The sequence below is a fragment of the Xiphophorus maculatus genome, chromosome 1 (genome assembly GCF_002775205.1).
Source record: "Xiphophorus maculatus strain JP 163 A chromosome 1, X_maculatus-5.0-male, whole genome shotgun sequence".
Taxonomy (NCBI): domain Eukaryota; kingdom Metazoa; phylum Chordata; class Actinopteri; order Cyprinodontiformes; family Poeciliidae; genus Xiphophorus; species Xiphophorus maculatus.
Genome location: NC_036443.1, coordinates 28,362,222 through 28,370,906, shown reverse-complemented (window position 1 = coordinate 28,370,906; position 8,685 = coordinate 28,362,222). Strand labels below are relative to the sequence as shown.

Below are 8,685 nucleotides of genomic sequence, written 5' to 3'. Positions count from 1 at the left end.
CATGTGGTGTATGGGGAGGTTTGGCCTACGTGACTTTCTCCACATCTGCTGTATCTCATGAAAAAGTCCTCACATTGCCCAATCTATTTCTGCTGACTATGGTGGAAAGTCCCGTACTTCCCCTTTCTCCGTTGCTTCAGCCAAACTCAACACTCCAACCATCCTGTGCGCTCTGACCATCTGTTCAGAACTGCTTGCGACATTTCCTGTTTCAGGACTGTACTGTATTCCTCTCTTTTTCCATAACCCACTATTATGTATTATAGCTCATTAAACACATTAAATCTGTTGTTAAACCTGTTTGAATTAATTTCAAATGATTACAACTTCACATTATCACAAGTTTGATCCTTAGTTAACAATCAATCACATCTCTTACTTATTATAATTCATCAACCATAATCTTTCCACAGTTAATTCATTACAGAAATCATTACAGATCACATTTCAGATAATACATTTCAGAAGGTTGTTATGTGATTACTTGTATTCATTTTACTATTCCTTCATATTCAATTTAATTAGCTTTTAATCAAACTACAAGATTACTTTTTTTTTTTCTCTCAGGCCTCTATGCACCTTTTCTGCATGCACCCGGAAAGATCTCACACCCTATGCCAGTTTTCTTGACAATACTCAATTTATTCATTAGATATCAACATGAATAAATGGAGTAATAGTAATAGCACAATACTACTTGATACACTATTAGCTGTCATTTTGACAGCAGCCAATCGTCCAGGAGCAGCATCAACCAATCATTGGTGCTGATTGGTTGTTTCCCCTGGGCAGGTTGCCTGTCCATCACAGAGATAATAAACCAACAGGAGAAAATAATTTACGTCACTAAAACCCAGCAGTGGTAGCTGGGCGGATCTGAAACTAAAACACAAACACCACGGTTTCAGCTGCTATACATGAAGCAGCATTTCGCTAGAAATGTTGCAGGTACCAGAACCTTTTTCATTATAAGCCAATTCATTAGAAGCAAAGTATTTTTTCTTTAATTTCAAACCAGGTGTGACTAACAATTTAAGGAAACAGGACCAACAATCATATTCATATCTGAAAGCAAAGAATAACAGTAAAGCTTTTACAGCTAATGATAACTTTACTTTTCAAACAGTTTTAATCTCATTTAACTTAGACTTAGACTGACTTTATTGTCATTTTGCATGCACAGGGTGTAACACGTTATTTATAAAATGAACTTGAAGATAGCACATGAACCGAGATGTGACACAGTCATCAACTGTGTCACATCCTGAATGTGAGCTAAAACTCTGCCTTCACCTCTTCTTCACCCAGTCATGCACACACTGACTGGAAATTATAGCAGAGAAATTATAGAATTAGAATTTGATGGGGGTTTTTTTTCCCTTCTAGGCATTATAACTGTTTCTAAAAGAGGAACACACTTTTTTAAACAATGCAGCGTCTGTTTCCATCTGATAATGCAAAACACATTATTTCCTATTACCAACTTCTGCTTTACCAATGTGTGATTATGAACCTGCTTTCTGCACTTGCAGCAATAGGTTCATATGGGACTCTCAAACCTTTGAAAGTATTCATTCTGTTCACACATTGAGTTGAGACTGAAAAACTGCCTTTCTAACCAAAATAATAAACTCAAACAATATACATAAATAATGAAATATATACAGATTTCTTAGTGTAGCCATGTGGCAGCACTGCAGAAAACTCTGTAGCAGATTTTTCCGAGTCATGATGACAATTCCCATGTGACCTTGTTTCATTTTGGACTTTGGAATTCACATCACACTATAATCAGATAGTACTCATTGTTGACATGCAAATATACTGAATTTGGAAGATTTGTTGCATATTATTTTCCAATCCTTTGCTCTCTCTTTAAAGAGTCAAAGGATCCATAGAAATGTATTTTGCAACTGAGCAACAACTAGTGCAGTCTTTGATTGTTTGGCAGTACTAGTCAGTGACTATTGCTATTTACAGTTTGAGACATTCGGAAATAATTCATCCACACAGTGCAGTGGTTCTTAAACTTTTCATAACAACGACCACCTGAGTAAGTTCTAAGATTTTCAAGTGCTGTATTGACAGACACATTACAACAACAGTAAAACTAGTCGATCTCTTTTTCATTTTTCAGTATTTTGCTATAGTAATAATAATAATAATAATAATAATAATAATAATAATAATAATAAATGTGATATGCAGTAGTGTTGGTGCTGTCTTTGCTCATGTTTTTCTGCTTTTGGTTCATAGATCCGGGTAATGGGTTATGTAACCGATTCAATGTTTCCATCTCAACAAAATAAGTTACTTTGATGTTAACTTTTTGGCTTTGATGAGAAAAAGTTAACATCAAGACTACTGATCTTCTGATCAGAAGTAAATACTAGTTAATAGTAGTTCCAAAATGTTTTTCACTGCAGTATCAAAAATGGTCTTATCAGGTATATGCTGTGGTATTAATTGAGTTAAAAACTTTTTTCACCATATTATTTACAGGACATGTTTTGTGGTTTAATACAGTGATTTCAAGAAAATTTATATGGTGACACTTTGTAAATTCCTGCTCTTGATCACCTACAACAAAATGTATTATCACTCTTTCTATTCAACTTTAGACTTCCTGGTTCTAATCAAACTGCTAAAGCAGGTTCTACAGGAAACCCAGATCAACAAAATTATAAGCAACACAATTGCTAAACAGAATGCCATCACATCTAGGCAGTGGTAGGAATACCAGGGCATCTTATAAGACTCGGAGCGCAAGTGTGGCGCACCCCGATGCCTCATGACATACTCGATCCAGAATACAGCACTGTCAATGGGTTTCATTGGTTTGTCATGATGAAGCTGTGATAGTTTGACCATATTCTGCTTGTAGGGTTTTTCTGGGTCTAAAATGGACTTCAGAGCACTTTTCAGAGAGTCAACAGTCATTTTGGTCACGTCGACTATCTCAGCCACACCTCGTGCCTTCAGACGGAGGATGTTGTCGTACTGGTCAAAGATAAGTGGAATGCCTAGAACTGGTACGCCGTGGTAGATGGCCTGGTAGATGCCATTGGTGCCTCCATGTGTGATGAAAACCTTAGTTTTAGGATGGCCAAGGATGTCGTTTTGAGGCAACCATTCAACCAGCATAGTGTTGTTCCCTAAAGCAGCTGGTTGTTTACCAATATGTCTCCACAAAACTTTCTGAGGGAGGCTGGCAAACGCTGATGCGAAGGTTTCTGACACCTCAGGGCCAAGGTTGCTCAGCAGAGTGCCAAGAGTCATCACAATTACTCCATGTTCACCAGAGCTCTGCACAAATGCCTCTAAATCCGATGACAAAGGCTTGGATGGTTTTCCTTGGAAACCTCCAATGTTGATGACGTTGGGCATGGTGGGGCGAGGGAACTCAAAGGTAAAATCAACCCGCATTAACCAGAGATCTGCAGCCTGTATCAGAGACAAGGTATTCACGTCATCTCCAAAATATTTATCACATACAACCTGGTATTTTGGACCAGAAACATAGTAGTACATGTAGACCAACATGCCCTGGAAGATAATGTTGTGGAGTCTTTGGAAAAAGTGCATTTTGTCAGAGAAATGGGAGAACACAGCAGGAATGTAGGACAGAGGAGAAGGAGCGATAGCAAAGTGACCCTCTCCACCGGGAATCCAGCGTACATTCAACACCAAAGGAAGCTTGAGATAGTGTGCCAGCAGCACTCCTCCTGGGAACGCAGGGTCCGTCAGACAAAGATCATATCCAGTTTCATTTAGCTGCCTTAGCAGAGTCTCATTCTCAAAGATGCTGGTGACCAACTTTGCTGCACCCTTCTGGTTTCCTCCAAACATATCAAACACATTCCTGTAAAACTGAAAGAAAGCCCATAATGTTCCTTCATTTCGACGGATTTCCATAGACCTCTCCAGGAAGGACGTCATGACTTCTTGGCTCTCGATGTTTCCTGGCTGCTCCTGTGGAATCGTAATGGACGTGTAAAGGGGGGAAAATTCAGAAATGTACCAGCTGGTTGAGGAGCGGAACACCGTTATCTCATGCCCCCGAGAATGTAACGCCTCCAAAAGGATTTTCATGTTCAGCCAGTGACTCCCATCCACTGGGAAAATCAACACTTTTCCACCATCACCAGTTGACAGCAGCGCTGCAGACAACAGTAGGATCACCAGAACTGGACTCATTTCTGTAAAACAGACACATAATGTCAGATTGAGATTAACTTAATTTTGGCAAATTTACAACATAATAAAATAAAATAAAATAAAATAAAATGCTTTTTTATAAACTGATAATCAAAAAATACTCATATCGCATACATATCTTTACACAATACTTATACATACATACATACAGTATCTACATAACAGTTAAAACTCACCAAAAAAGCTCATAATTTGAGATTATCTTTCAGTTCATTGCAGTTTCACCACTAGTAACTTTTATATTTACTTTACTTCTCTCTTTAGCATGTTGAAATGTTAACAAACATGAATATTTTATTTTAAACAATATTCCGATAGTTTTTAGAAATTGTATTTCTAATATAGTAAATATGAGGCCTCCAAATAAGTTTGTTGTCCAGAATTATACTTAAACATTTCATCTTATATACTCCATTTATATGTTAATTTACATTATTGTACATCTGATTACCAGAAAATACTATAAATTTAGATCCATGGCACCAAGTTTCCATGTTTTAAATGTTTTTTTTGTTTTTTTCAGCTTGAAGAGTTATGTTTATTTGTGTGTTTTACATAAGGTTTTTAGGATGTACCCAGTTTTAAATGATATGGTCCATCATGTCTGAAACACAGGCAAATTATATAAAAATAATATATTTATTCATATAGTGCCCACTCACAGCTCCATCTCAAGGATAAAAACAAATTTTATTCACAAATACATAGTCAGTTAAATAATGTAGACAGATTTCAAGCTGGTTATCTGAACAGCTGCAAAGCTGCAAAACGAGACGCAGTTCTGTTTGGGTAAACCACAGTATCTATACCTGCTTGGCCAAAATGTCCTTCAAAGTCTTGTGCTTGTTGAAAACCACACACATTGTGTCAGTTCACACTACGGCCGTGCACATTTCCTGCAGAATGCATCAAATGACCACTTCTTTCTCAACAACTATAACTCAACCTGTTGCAAGCAATTGATTAAAGAGCATTTGAGTAACCTAAATTTGAATTGCGTTGCTTTTTATTGGACCTAAGAGAAGTACTGTGTGTTAATTGTTACCAGTATTCATGCCACTTTGCGAACATTTGAACTTGTATAGCATCCATTGTCACTACTGGAGTCATTAAATCAAGCATATCTCTCTAGATCAGTGTTTTTCAACCTTTTTTGAGCCAAGGTACATTGTTTTCATTGAAAAAATCACGAGGCACACCACCAACCAAAAATGTAAACAAATGATACTCTATCGCCACCTATATTAAATATATAGTCATTTTTCTTTTCATAAACCTTTCCATCACTGTCATCACAGTCTTGCTAGATACAATGCTCTCACCGCTACCTGTCACATTCACGCATCACTAATTCTCTTGTTTTAACGTACAATGCTATGTACCTACTGCCATCTAGTGGTAAGGAAATTACATAATTATGCCGCTAATCACTACTACAGCACACACACTCGAAGATAGCATATTATTTGCAGATAATTAATTTGTTTTCAAAAAATCGTTTTTAGACCAATTAGGTGAAATTTCCACGGCACACCTGACGATCACTCGCGGCACAGTGGTTGAAAAACACTGCTCTAGATAATTACAATATTAGTTTTATACTTGATATTTTGCATTTGAAAATATATTTTAATTCAAACCCCCTAAAGTTTATTCATTACTTATTCAAAAAATCAATCCCACTTTTCCTAGAAAACATCTTGACAATATTAAAGACAAATTGGGAAGAAAGTAGAATTGGTTGTGAATGTTTATGTCCAATTATAAGTGGCATACAACTAACAAAATTTGAGACAAAAAAGATTAAAAGTTAAAAAGTGGTGGTAGTGGTTTGATAGTCTCCAGCTACTTTGTTACTTTAAGGTGAGACAATTTTATCTCACATAATTTCAGCAACAAGGCAATTCAAAGTCATTTACATGATTAGAAGGAAAACAAAACTACAAACTAGCAAAAACCATTACATTACAGTAGCAAAGTAAAGGAAAACGATGACAAGTTGGAAAAATACTGCAGTTTTCTGGAAGTTTGTTCAAGACTAGTGGAACATAAATAAGCCCTTGAATGCTGCTTCTTCATGTTTACCTCTGACTCTTGAGAGGTAGAGTAGACCTGGACCAGAAGATCTGAGTGGCTTGGAACATTGATACAACAGCAGATCTTTAACATATTTTAAACTAGCAAACGTATCTCAGGTTACTTTTTATGAAATCTCTACCTGCTAGGTAATATTTTTGTTATTTTAGCACATTTTCAAGCAGTCCAGAAAACTCCTCCAATTAAATCACCATATCTCTCTACTGAATATGAATGATTACAATCACCAGTTACTGCTTGTTGTGTACTTTGGAGCTATTCCTGTTTTGATCATGTTTCTGTTACAGCTATTCTCTGCTTGGTTGAAACTTTTTACCTGAGCCACATCCTCTAATCAGCAAAGCAATAAGATGGTCTTGTTTATGTTTCATTGCACTTTGGTTTCTGTACGAGTGTGTGTGCACGTTTGCCACAACCACATGTGCAAGCTATATGTGCAGCACAAAATGTTCTCAAGGCAGATAAGCCAGACAGAAACGAGGAAAAACAGATTCACAGACCCAAATACAGATGCAGATAAAACCAAATTATGCATCCTCAAGTTGGAAAGTTAGATTGCTTTCAAGTTTGATAATGCAGAACATACATAAACACATGCGTGATTGGTTTTACAAAGTGAACCAAAAAGACATCAAAGGTGTAGGCAACGGCCTCCACTCCTTCAATACTGAAATGAGCACAAGTGTGGGGAAAGTACACCATACCAGTAAAAAAGTTAATCAGTGTCTTATTAAATGTTGCAACATTTATCTTTGAAATGATGAAATTAAATAATATTATCTGCAGTAAGATGAAATCTGATAGGTTGATAAAACTGATTCTCACCTTCAGCCTTGGTCGTTTCTGTTTCTTTCAATTCTAATCCAAACTACAGGCAATAAAATGTCTGGCCTTGTCATGCAACAGTCATGGTCAGCTGTTGGGTGAAATGCAAGTGAATATATAACTTCATGCTCTTAAATAAACCAGCCCAGTAGGCTGGCACTGCATGTAAGCATATTTTAACTAGCCCCCACCAAACCCTCTGTAAACTGCAAATATAAAACTGTTCTCTCCTGTTTGCTTTGCCATTTTTGTGCAGTCATGCTCAAATGCATCAATAAATTTAACAGGGTCAAAAAGTATTTTTGTCTAAGAATAAAGCTTAATGTATAAACCTGTTCAATAAATCAGAATATTATTGAAAAGTCAATTTAATTCAGGAACTTTATCACTAAGTCAAAACATATTAGTTACACAGATGAATGTTTGGCAGCCTTTATTCTTATTAATTATGAGGATGTTTCCACTTACAATTAATGAAAACGTATTCACAATTTGAATATTAAATCAGACCATAACAAGCTGTTTTCATACATTAACGTAGCCGTATTGAAATGTTTACTAGCTTCAATTTTCAAAAGGTACTTTTAATATAAAAATGAGCCTCATTCTAATGAATTGAACATGACTGTCGGACTGACAACACAGTCAAGACTGGTTCACATCTTAAACAAAGATAAGTGTTCCTTCACTGACCTAAAGCGAAACGGATTGTCTCAAGTGTTAAAGTTGAAACTGTACTGTGAATAATCAAGTCCAAATTTATTGCATAGCACATTTCAGCAACAAGGCAGTTCAGAGTGTTTTACATTATAAAAACATAAACATCCTAAAAACATCATGCAATTACCAATTATAAAACGAGTAAACCTTAATAAGCAAAAGCTAAACATATATAAAATGGAAAATCCAGCTTAATTTTTCTATTTACCACAAAGTGACCATGAAGTCACATGTTCATGATTAATTTGCATTTATGTCTGTTTGCATATGAATTCAGTTTTACTTTTCTGTCACACTTAAATATTTCAGATCATTGAAATAACTTCAATATCAGATCAAGACAACCTGAGATAAATCCAAAAAATGCCTTTGAAAAAGATTATTTAATTTATCACTTTTGACCCCAAAAATCTAAAGCTTCCAGTTATTGCTGGCACCAGCTGCATTTTGTAACTACTTGTGTGCTTAATGGGAACAAGAAGTCCTGACCTCTGAGATAAATACAATCTCAACCAAAGAACATACAGGTTTTTGGACTGTTGGAGGAATCAATAGCAGCCGGTTAGAACCCACACATGGACTATGAGAATCTGAAATCTCCTAACAGGGCTAACAGCATGGACAAAATGGACCATATCATTTCCTCAAGCTTTTCCAAGTCTTGTGGGCAGTTGCAGAGGTTGCTGTTTGCTTTGCATGAACTGCAAACAGGTCAGGTTGCCAAATTGCTGCCCTCTACACTACAGCAAACATCCAAAAATAAGAAACTCAGTTCAACTTGTACGACAGAGTATTATGGCCACAGTAAGAAAATAAATAAAATTA

The 8,685-nt window shown here is 36.2% G+C and overlaps 1 pseudogene; it reads right to left on the bottom strand.

The window, feature by feature from the left end:
* Positions 1-559: 559 nt before the first annotated feature.
* Positions 560-7,248, bottom strand: LOC102231919 (annotated as a pseudogene).
* Between the last annotated feature and the right edge of the window lie 1,437 nt (positions 7,249-8,685).